Source organism: Capra hircus, chromosome 8, assembly GCF_001704415.2.
Source record: "Capra hircus breed San Clemente chromosome 8, ASM170441v1, whole genome shotgun sequence".
Classification (NCBI taxonomy): domain Eukaryota; kingdom Metazoa; phylum Chordata; class Mammalia; order Artiodactyla; family Bovidae; genus Capra; species Capra hircus.
Window position 1 is genome coordinate 61,806,445 of NC_030815.1, and position 11,279 is coordinate 61,817,723.

Consider the following 11,279-nt stretch of genomic DNA (forward strand, 5'->3'; position numbering starts at 1 on the left):
GATCCCTGGTTAGGGAACTAAGATCCCACATTCCACAAGGCGACTAACCCCATGCACTGCAACCAGAGAAAGCCCCTGTGCTGCAATAAAGACCCAGTGCAACCAAAAAAAAAAAAAAAGCTGAGGTCCTTGGACCAGCATCAGCCTCAGCTGAGAACCTATTAGAAATACGAATTCTGATTTGCAGACCTTCAGAATCAGAAACTGGGTGTTGTGGCGCAGCAAGCCCTCCAGGACCTCTGCTGTAACTGAAGTTTTAGAGCCAGTTCAAAAGTTCCTTTGATGACAGTAGGGCACCTGATCAGCAAGTGGGTGCTAGGAAACTGAATTAGTTGAATTGCTTTGCAGTGATGCATCTTAATGGAGAAACTGCCTGAGCTCTGGCAATTGTAGCCTAAATTATGGCGTTTGCAACCTACCAAGTACAGTGACTGTTTCAGTCTCAAACTTTGGTCTGACGACACTCTTGGAGGCTACCACACCTGCCAGCATGTCAGACTGGGCCAGGAAATGCCATGAGTGGGCTGGAGAAGTCTGAGGGCATAAAATTCTGGGTCAGGGAGAAGAGGCTTGGAGCCTGTGGACAACGAGGAAGCAAAAAGTGTGATAGAAAAGAACCAGACAGGGTCAGAGAGGCCGGAGGTCAGTCCAGGTCCCAGAGAGGCCTTGAGACACAAGGATAGCTCCAGGGCTGGTTAGACTCAGGCACTACTTCTGCAAGGAGCCAGGGCCAGGGCAGGCCAGAGCTGAGCTCACCCGGAGGAGGTGGGGAAGGACGGCTGGTTTTGCTTTGTGTTAAGAAGCAAGTGATGATTCAGAACAGGGCAGCCTTATTCTGCTGCCGGGGAAGTCTAAAATATAAGCCCACAAGCCCCGGCAGGCCTTTGTCCCACAGTCCCTGGTTGATCTGTTTTGGGGGTGCCAGGTGTCCAGGACATGTGACTCTCGTCCTGGAGAGAATTCTGGAGGGCAAGGAACAGGGGCTGTGCACAATCTATTGCTGCCCACTCCTAGGGTTCGCTGAGCACCGGGCAAACGTTAGGCCCTGAGTGACTGTGTGTGGAATTGAATCCAATAGAGATTCAACAAAGTGGGGGGTCTTAAATATGAATTATCACCTTGTGCCTTAATAAACCACACTGATGAGGAGCCACAGACATCCCACATGCAAAAGGGCACTTGTTACCCCTGGAGTATCATTGCGACTCTCCTCCTGGCTGGCTGCCTGCCTTTCTCCCTTCTCTCTGCTCAGCACCCTTCCTATACGAGGCTCCACTCCACCACACTGCAGGGAACATTTCAAAACCAAGGCACACAGGCAGCAAACACTGAAACCTCCCAGGTGACACTTACCTGGGTTCTAATGCCGATGATTTTGTGTGCCAAACTCTAAACCTGAGGTCTTTAATCTGATTCTCCTTATCTCCATAATACACTTTGGAGTTCCTGAAAAGGTACGTGCGTGTGTGCTTGTTAAGTCGCTTCAGTCGTGTCCAACTCTTTGCAACCCCATGGACTGTAAAAGGTACGATATTACTTTAAGTCCTACAGTTGGGAAAGGGGTTTATTTCTTCAATGTTAAACTGCGCACACACACATGTTCTTCTGATGCAATTTCCATCCTTTCACTTTGATTGTAATATTTGAAGACAATTTTTAAAAGTCACTTTCTTTCCATGCATAATTTTCTCCTGCTACATTTTATTTTTTTCTGGAATGAAAACGGTTGCCATGCTGCCATGTGAGACTTTCCTAGGGGGTGCATTGTTCTTAGCCAGAGCCAGGAAAGAGTTAAAGTTGTAAAGGACAGTCTGTCTTGTCTCAGTTTGAGGGTGGGGTGGGGGTGGAGACTACCCAATTGTCTGTCCTTCTTTTCCCCTCCCTGGGGCTGAGTGCAGGATGTTGAATCTCCCAAAATAACTCGGACCCTGTGAGTAAATGCCTGCCCAGAGCCTGCTTGGAATAGAAGATTCTCAGGGTCGGAGAATAGCTTTCCCAATTAAATAATATGATCTCCTGGCTGGAAGAGAGAAGGGCCCAGCACCTTCCAAACCAGATGTCTGCTACCAAGTCGTCACTGGACCACAGGAAAACCAGGTGACAGTTGTCAACTGCTTTCCCCCAGGTGGCATCCCATAGAGGACTGTCCCCAAGGAGAGGTCTGCAAGGCCAGAGGGAGAGGTCCCATCAGACCCTGGGCAGAATCTAAGTGAGCCTCTCCATCACTGGAATTCCTGGAGATTTGGGGGTTTACATGATGCTGTAGGATCACCGCTTACTGCACATGCCCAGAAGTGGGAACAATTGGTTTTTGCGGCTTCCCAGAGTCACAGTGAGTGGACGGGCTCCTTCTGCCCAGGCCTTGAGCCCCCTCTGATCCCTCTCGTCCCAGAGTTCAGACAGTTATGGACTCAGAACAGCGTTTCATTCATATACTTTGAGTCTGGAGCTGGCAAAGCCCAGAGAGAAACATTGCTTTCCTTAGTGTCCTGCTTTTATCTTTATGCACAACTCCATTCATATTTCCATTTGTTCCCATTTGTGGACATTTTGTGGCAGACATAAACATTTTATGTTATTATTAGGCTCTAACCACAAGAATCCACTTCTCCAGTGGACCGATTTAGCTATAAAGTAGCACGTTCACTGTGGCCATGATGTGGGTCAGAGGAGCTTAAACTCTTAAATGTGCCTTAGGGTCACCTAGAAGCTGTCTTAGAATTAGAGTGTGCACTGGCAACACATTGGCAAGAAGCTGACTCAGAGCCTCAGGGGCCCAAGAATCTGCATTTTTACATGAACCACAGCCGATTCTGCTCAGATGGGCTAACTGTCCCACTTTGAGAAGCTCATGGCTCCCACTTTGAGAAGTTCATGGCTAGTCTCTGAGTGCTGATCCATAGTGTAAACCAGCAAGTCGTGGGTAGAGGCATTTTTGACTTTTGTCCCCAAGACGCGATGTTCAGAGGGTTGGACTGCCTGTTTCGCATGCAATAAATGTCCCTGCAGGGCGCCATGGCACCTCAACTGTGCATTCTACAGGACACACAGCTGTTCTTATTTATACTGAGCAAATCTCCCTCAGTGGCCAGTATAATGGATTCTAAGAAGTGGGGCTTAGGCGGGAGGTGGGGAGGAGAACAAATGTGAACACAGAATACAAGAGGATGCTGTGCCCAGTGGAGGACCTGAGGACTCAGGGCTCACGGGGCCAGGAAGTGCTGGACTCAGGTATGTTTGAGTTAAAGCCCTCCTTTTTTCTATTCCTTGGTGGTTGTTGTTGTTGTTTGACTGAAATGGGTGCATTTTCAAACTTTTTCAACTTTTTTTGGGAAAAATTTCAAACTACAGGAAAATTGCAAGAATAGTACAATCAACTCCATAGACCCTTTAATTGTTAAGGTTTTGTTGCATCTGCACTCTCCCTACTGTTGGCAGAAACACAAAAACCAAAACCCCTTGACATGAGAGCTGTAATTTCTGAAACTGGGGACTTACTGAGGACTATATCCCTGGAGACAGCCTCTCAGATAGCTCTGAGGAACTGCTCTGAAGAGGTTGGTGGTGGGGGTGGAGGGGGGGAGGTCATAGGATTTTGATGAAGGGGGTGCATGCAATTGAGAACACATCTCTACAGAAGGTTGCTGCTGGTCACAAGGAGCAAATGTCTCCATCAAGGATTACAGTGCTTTTCTAGCTATGAGAAGATGTAGGAAATCAGGTTTGTAAAATTTCCTCCTGAAAATATCTCACCCTCTGAAGGCCTGTTCTGCCAGTTTTCCAAGATCAGAGTGTCTCATTCCTGATCTCCATACTGAGCTCCTTTCAGGCTGTGTTAAAGGTCAGTGACTGCAGCGGCTAGTGACTTCATTCTTGTAGAGCCAGATGGTGAGCAACATTTTTTAGTTGTATCTATCCATCCATCTATACATCCGTCTATCAGTTATGCTAATCCATTTGAGAATGACTTGGAAGTATCTGATTTACTCTCAAATATTTCAGCTCATCTCCAAAGAGCAATGGCATTCTTCCACAAAACTACAATAAAACGATCCCACTTGGGAAGTTTAACATTAACACATGATATCTGGTTTACTTTAATAATTGTTTATAAAATGTGCTTTGTAGTTTTTTTTTTTTTTTTAAGCATCCAATTCAGGATCATTCATTGTATTGAGCTGTTGCATTTCTTTAGTATCTTCTCGTCTAGAGCTTGGCTTTCCAGTCATGATTTTTTGTCTTTTATAACACTGACATGTTTTAAGAGACCAGGCCAGTTGTTTTGCAGAAATCCCTCCATTTGGATTTGTGACGTTGCTTCCTCATGATTATAATCTTCTTAAGGCTTCATGTCAGAGGGACACAGCCTTTGCCCTTTTGATTATTCTCCACTGCCTCTCACCAGGTGAGGGTCAAAGTTGGCCTTTTGTGCTGTTATAAGAACCAATGTTGGAAGAAAAGCAGCATAGAGTGGTGGAAATGAGTGCAGGCCTCGATGAACAATAGAACTGATGTTCAAGTCCTGGCTCTGGCCTCTAGCTGATTTACCTTGACATATCAGTCAATATTCCTGGCCCTTGGTTTTCTCAGTTGTAAATGTAAATGGTTCCTGCCTTGCAGGGTTTTATCTAACATAAATAAAAAATTTAGCAGATTATCTGATGTATGCTGCTGCTGCTGCTGCTAAGTCACTTCAGTCGTGTCCGACTTTGTGCGACCCCATAGACGGCAGCCCACCAGGCTCCCCGTCCCTGGGATTCTCCAGGCAAAAACACTGGAGTGGGTTGCCATGTCCTTCTCCAATGCATGAAAGTGAAAAGTCAAAGTGAAGTTGTTCAGTCGTGTCCAAATCTTCATGACCCTATGGACTATAGCCCACCAGGCTCCTCCGTCCATGGGATTTTCCAGGCAAGAGTACTGGAGTAGGGTGCCATTGCCTTCTCCGTATCTGATTTATAATTAACTATAATTTCATACATGGCAGCTATTATTAAGTCCTTAAATGTGACATACCAAAACACCTTATTTCCTTTTCCAACATGTCTTTCAGATGCACCTTTTTTGTGCTTTCACCTCTCTCCCATTTTAGGGCATCTCTGTTGTCACTGTCTCCTTTTGGTGCCCACACCCTGACTTGCCCCATAGATGCCACCACTGCTTGCCCTATAGTGTGGCCCTTGCCCTCATATCCGCCTGACTCCCTGTTTCTTCAGTGCCTAAAATCTGCATGACTGGCATTCAGTGCCTCCCATCAGCTCACCTCATTCCACCCACCTGAACTTGCCTCCCACCAGTTTTCACAGGGAAATGTGGCTGCTCTTGATTGACTGCTAGCAAATTCTTCCTCTCCTCTGTCATCGGAGTTATAGATCCTATGCTATGCTCCACCCTTGGGGTGTATGCTTGTATCAGTTAGGATATGATCATAAACAGGAACTGCTCAAGGTATTTTAAGAAGGAAAGGACTTAATAAACGACATTAGGTCCTTAAAAAAATCATTGGAAAGCCTGGACAAAGGTCAAGGAAGGCCACTAGCTTTTACAGACAGGAATTTGAAGGAACTCAGGAAACCAGTAGGAATGATCATAGCTGCCTCCCATCCTGAGGCCCGAGATTTTCAGGAAAATACTTAGAGACCACTGCGAAATGTCATGTCTGCCTAAGCCCAAAGTTTGACAGAGCCAGAGGCGGGAAAATCTGGCTCCTGCTTTATTTTGCCTTTCACATCTTGATAACTGCTTCTCCTTGAAGAACTGCTGTCTCTGAAGGCAGGGATTCTGGGACATACCCCTCCCAGGCTTCTAGCCCCTTGATAAAGGGAAGAGCGTAGAAGGGTCAGGCTTCCCTGGTGGCTCAGCTGGTAAAGAATCCACCTGCAGTGTGGGAGACCTGGGTTTGATCACTGGGTTGGGAAGATCCCCTAGAGAAGGGAACGGCTGCCCACTCCAGTATTTTTGCCTGGAGAATCCCATGGACTGTATATCCATGGGGTCGCAAAGAGTCAGATGGGACTGAGTGGCTTTCAGTTCACTTTATAGAAGGGTTATTGCCTCCATCACCGGCCAGTGGAAGTCTTCCCTGGGGACTCTTCTGATGGAACTAGTGAGGAAGACTTCTAGGGTCACATCTAGAAGTACATGAAACTGGTTACCTTGAAGCCCATCGTCCCTGACTTTTAGAGGAAACCAAGCTATGGTAGAAGAGAATGAGGCCCTCAAAGAGTGGAAAAGGAGTGAAAAGTGAAAAACATAGGTGCAGATGGAGGGAGAGGGAGAACAGGAGGAGAGAGGAGGAAAGAGAGCAATGCTTGTGAAAGCTGATGACACTGGGACACTGTGTCAGCACTGGGTTTGGGCATACCCTTTGCCACTGCTGTCCATGTTCGCCTCAATTATTTCAATTCATACCTTTCTTTTTTGTCTAAGCTCATTTATGTTGCTGTTACTTGCAACCAATAGGGTCCTAATGAATAGCAGAAAAGAGATTAGTAAATATTACAGAGTCTGAGGGCAATGTATGCTCTGCAAAATGGTAGGAAAGTGCTGCTGCTGCTGCTAAGTCACTTCAGTCATGTCCAACTCTGTGCGAACCCATAGACAGCAGCCCTCCAGGCTCCCCCATCCCTGGGATTCTCCAGGCAAGAACACTGGAGTGGGTTGCCATTTCCTTCTCCAATGCATGAAAAAGTGAGAAGTGAAAGTGAAGTTGCTCAGTCGTGCCCAACTCTTCGCGACCCCCATGGACTGCAGCCCACCAGGCTCCTCCGTCCATGGGATTTTCCAGCCAAGAGTACTGAAGTGGGGTGCCATTGCCTTCTCCGAGGAAAGTGCTACCAGCGCCCAAAAAAGATAATAAGAGAGTTTATCTCTCTTTAGTCTTTTATCTTGGAAGTATTGTTTTAGCCATAATTTTTTTCTTGGCTGTTACTTCCCTCCAGAATACTCCTTTTTTTCCTTCTTGTGATGCTATGATTTATAATAAGAAATACATATATATTTGGTCTTTGTCGTGTTCCTGCCACAGAGCTCCTAAATATCTTAAGTGTTATATCTTAAGTGTTAAGAGCGCAAAAGTAAGATGGGTATCTTTTGTTATTCTGAAAAAGCTCGTTTCAACCACATCTGAGTTTATGTTAATGAGGTGACTTTTGAAAAGCTCCTCGGGCTGCAGACTGGTTGCCAGACCGACTAACCAGGTGATTAGAGTGTTGCAATTTTCAGCACCCCCTTCCAGAAAGGTGAGAAGAGCTGGAGGTTGAATTAATTATCAATGACAAGAAAATGGCAACCCACTTCAGTATGCTTGCCTGGGTAATCCCTTGGGCAGAGGAGCCTGGCTGGCTATAGTACATGGGGTTGCAAAAGAGTAGAACACAATTTATTGGCTAAACAACAACAGCAATATTTAATCAGTCGTGCCTATGTAGTGAAAACTCCTTAAAAACTTGAAAGAATCGGGTTTGGAAAGCTTCTGGGTTAGTGAACACCTTTGCAAAGGCTAGTGTCCTGGAGAAGGCATGGAAGCTCTGTGCCCCTTGCCCTGTGTCTCTTCCATCTGGCTATTCCTGAGTTATAATATTCTTTTACAATAAACCAGTAATCTAGTAATTCCTGAGTTCTATTTGCTGTTTCTAGCAAATTAATCAAACCTGAGGAGGGGTCGTGGGAACCTCCAAGTTATAACTGGTCTGTCAGAAGCACAAGTAATTGGACTTGCAATTGACCATCTGAAGGGCCATTCAGTCATTCAGTCGTGTCCGACTCTTTGCCACCCCATGGACCATGGCACGCCAGGCTTCCCTGTCCATCTGAAGGGGGAGAGGTACAATTTTGTGGTACTAAGCACTTAATTTATGGGATCTGATGGTGTCTCCTGGTAGAGTCAGAACTGAGTTAAATTGCTGGATACCCAGTTGTTGTCACAGAATTGCCTGATGTTTAGAAAACCCACACATCTGGTGCCAGAAGTAGTGTAGTGGTAAAATGAGATTACAGGAGACACATAAGAGTATTTTCCTTTATTTTTGGCTGCACTGTGCAGCTTGCAGGATCTCAGTTCCCCAATCAGGGATTGAACCTGGGCCATGTCAGTGAAAGCCCAGAATCCAAACCATTAGGCCACTGGGGAACTCCCAGGAGTGTTTTTTTTCTTTATACTTTTGTTTCTGAAATACTTCCTGTCTTCTAAACATTAGTTCAAATCTGCTGTCTCCAGGGAGTCCTCAACTATTTGACCTCAATTCTGAATTCTTGAAGTTCTTGGCACAGAATAGTTGAACATTAAATTATTAAAAATTTTTTGTGTATTTTGACTCTTTTTATTGATTCTGAACTCCTCAAGGTCATGGGCTACATCTTACATCCATTCTGTAATCCTCCATCTCCAGGCTTATCACCATTGACCTGTGCTCAATTAATACCAGGGAGTTGATGGAGTGATTGGACTGACTGCTCAATGAGGATGCTGAAGTTCCCATGGGCAATAGACTGGAAGAGTGGGCGTGGAGGAGATGAATCCTGTCCAGGTGCCAGCCATCCAGGAATAAAGAAGCGTTTCCAGAAAGAGTAATCAAGCTGACTCAAAAGTACTTGGCACACAGGTGTGGACCTTGAGTCCCAAGCAGCGCACCTCTTGTAGTGACCACAAGGGGGCGGCAGAGGGCACAGTCCAGGTATCAAGCTGTAGATAATGGCACCTGGTCAGCTAACAGCCCTGCTGGGAAGGAGATATTGGTCTATGTGATTTGCACAGGATAAAGTGGGCTTCTTACTAGAAGTCCTGAAAGCAAGGTGCCTAGACCAAGGTTGGGAAAGCCAGAGGATGAACGAGTGGTTGGCAGACATCAATAACTAAGAATATGAGTGGGATTCTCCAAAATCAAAGCAGTGAGTGATCTTTAAAGATACCTAGATATTCTGCTGGAGAAGGCAGTGGCACCCCACTCCAGTACTCTTGCCTGGAAAATCCCATGGACGGAGGAGCCTGGTAGGCTGCAGTCCATGGGGTCGCAAAGAGTCGGACACGACTGAGCGACTTCACTTTGACTTTTCACTTTCATGCATTGGAGAAGGAAATGGCAACCCACTCCAGTATTCTTGCCTGGAGAATCCCAGGGACGAGGGAGCCTGGGGGGCTGCCGTCTATGGGGTCGCACAGAGTTGGACACGACTGAAGCGACTTAGCAGCAGCAGCAGCAGATATTCTACTAAGGATACAGGAACTGCCTCAGTGTTTTGGCAAAGGAGAAAGGACATCCAGGCATGTTATCGTGGACAAGAAAAAGTCCAGGGGCGGGGGAAGGTAGTAGAGTCTCGTCTCAAAGCCCCTAAGTCCTCAGCACTTGATGAATGCTATTGCTGTGTGACCTATGGGATGATCCACCCCTCTCTGAGCCTCCAGTATCTCTTCCTATACAAAGAAGATTGGTGTCTAGAGATTCAGAGACTGGGCGCGGTTTTGCACTGGTTTCCACCACGGCCAGGGATCCTTCTAGCTTAGATGGTCTCTGGATTTACAAGAAGAAAGAAGTTCAGTTGGCTACAAAAACTTTTATTACTGTGTCTGTGGCCACTTGTTTTCTTTAAACATTTTGATGGGCCCCATGGGACCAAGGCTGTTTTAGTACCTTTGTGGGAGCCAAGCAGTCTAACCTTCAGAGGCACCACCCCATGTCATAGTACATACCAAAATTCCCCCAATATTGCACTACGAATGCAATTATTTTGCTTTAAAATAGTCTTGAGCGCATTTTTAATAATTCTGTTTTCAAGATTATTTTGCCCATTTAATTTTCAGTGACTCTGATTTCTCAGAAATCATTAGGGCAGTTTTAGGGATTCCTTTAAGTGAAATAATCCACTAATTGTTTTCAAATACTGTATAATAACATTTCCACAGATACCAAGTCAAACAATTTAGGGAGTTGGCATAATCAATGTATTTCATGGACATGTATTTAAATTTCAATTTTGGAATTTTCATTTTGTATCTTGGAGTTGATTAGAATGTTTGTGATGTGCAAGGATTTTTCTAGGGCCTTAAAAGGCTTGCATGTCCTCAATCCTGTGTCTGTGGCACCTGATGAATAAAACCCTCCTGCCTGCAGCAGCTGAAACAGGGTTGGGGGCGGGGGTGGCTTCTTTCAGTGATTGTGTTTTGTCTCGTGTCTTCTGGCCTGGGAGCCTGAGCAGGCTTTGAGTGCCTTGACGAGAAAAGGACGCCTCCTCCCACTTCCCTTTAAGCTCAGAAATTTCACTGTTACCACCGTTTCTTTCAGCCGAGTCAGATAGGCAGGCTCCAAGGTGGCAGAGTCTCCCTGCTCGGGGATTTTTGTAGAGCGGCACCTCCCAGTCCTCCCAGACAGACCACATTCAAGCCAAACACCATCCCCATTGTCAATGCTTCCACAGAAGTAGTTATCTCACAAAGGGCAATATCTCGCCAGAGAATTTGTTTTCTCTTGCTGATAATTTCTCTCCATAAACATTTTTGAGAGAGATGAATAGGTGTACCTTTCTGGAACAGCGGGCAGATGCTGGGGCGTGAAATGACTTTGTGAGGCATGTTTTATGGATGAGGGAGGGGAGAATCCTGAGAACCATCTTTTGTTTCCCCAGCCTCCAACTTGGTTGCGGATGGCCAGGTTCTTCTTCTGCAGGTGGTAATTCTCTTCACTCCACTGCTGCGCACCTGAAGATTTAAAGGCCCAGCTTGGGTGGAAGCTACAGAGAGAGACTCCCAAAGTGTTGGCACAAAAGGCCAGTAACACTCTGGGTCCACCATGGAGCCCTCGGTTCTCTTGGGACATTTCACAGCCAGGCCTATAGTCTTCAGATACTCTGTTATGCTGGTATTTAAAATTTTTTCCTGTCTCTCTTTTTTTTTTTTTTCTGTCTCTAACAGCAATGAAGGGAATGAATTCTTTTCCGTCATAGAGTTAATGAATCTCAAATGAAAAAAAAAAAGAAGACATGATCTCAGAAAAATAAGGAAACTAACATAAAAACAGCAAACCCTGTGACCTTCAACAAAATGAACAAATGTGGGATTTTTCCATCATCTCTGTCTGGGAGATGGGGAGGGTGATTGTTGTTAACAAAGTGGCACCAAATGATTCACCAACAGCTCACTAGAGTCTCTTTGGAGCCTGGAGTCAAGAATGCCAAGTGACTCAGGAAGGTGGCAGACCACACACGGGTGAGGTGGGGCACAGCGTCCATAGCCCCAGGGCACAGACTTCCAAAGGGTTTATTTTCTCCCCAGGGTCAGGATGCCAGAT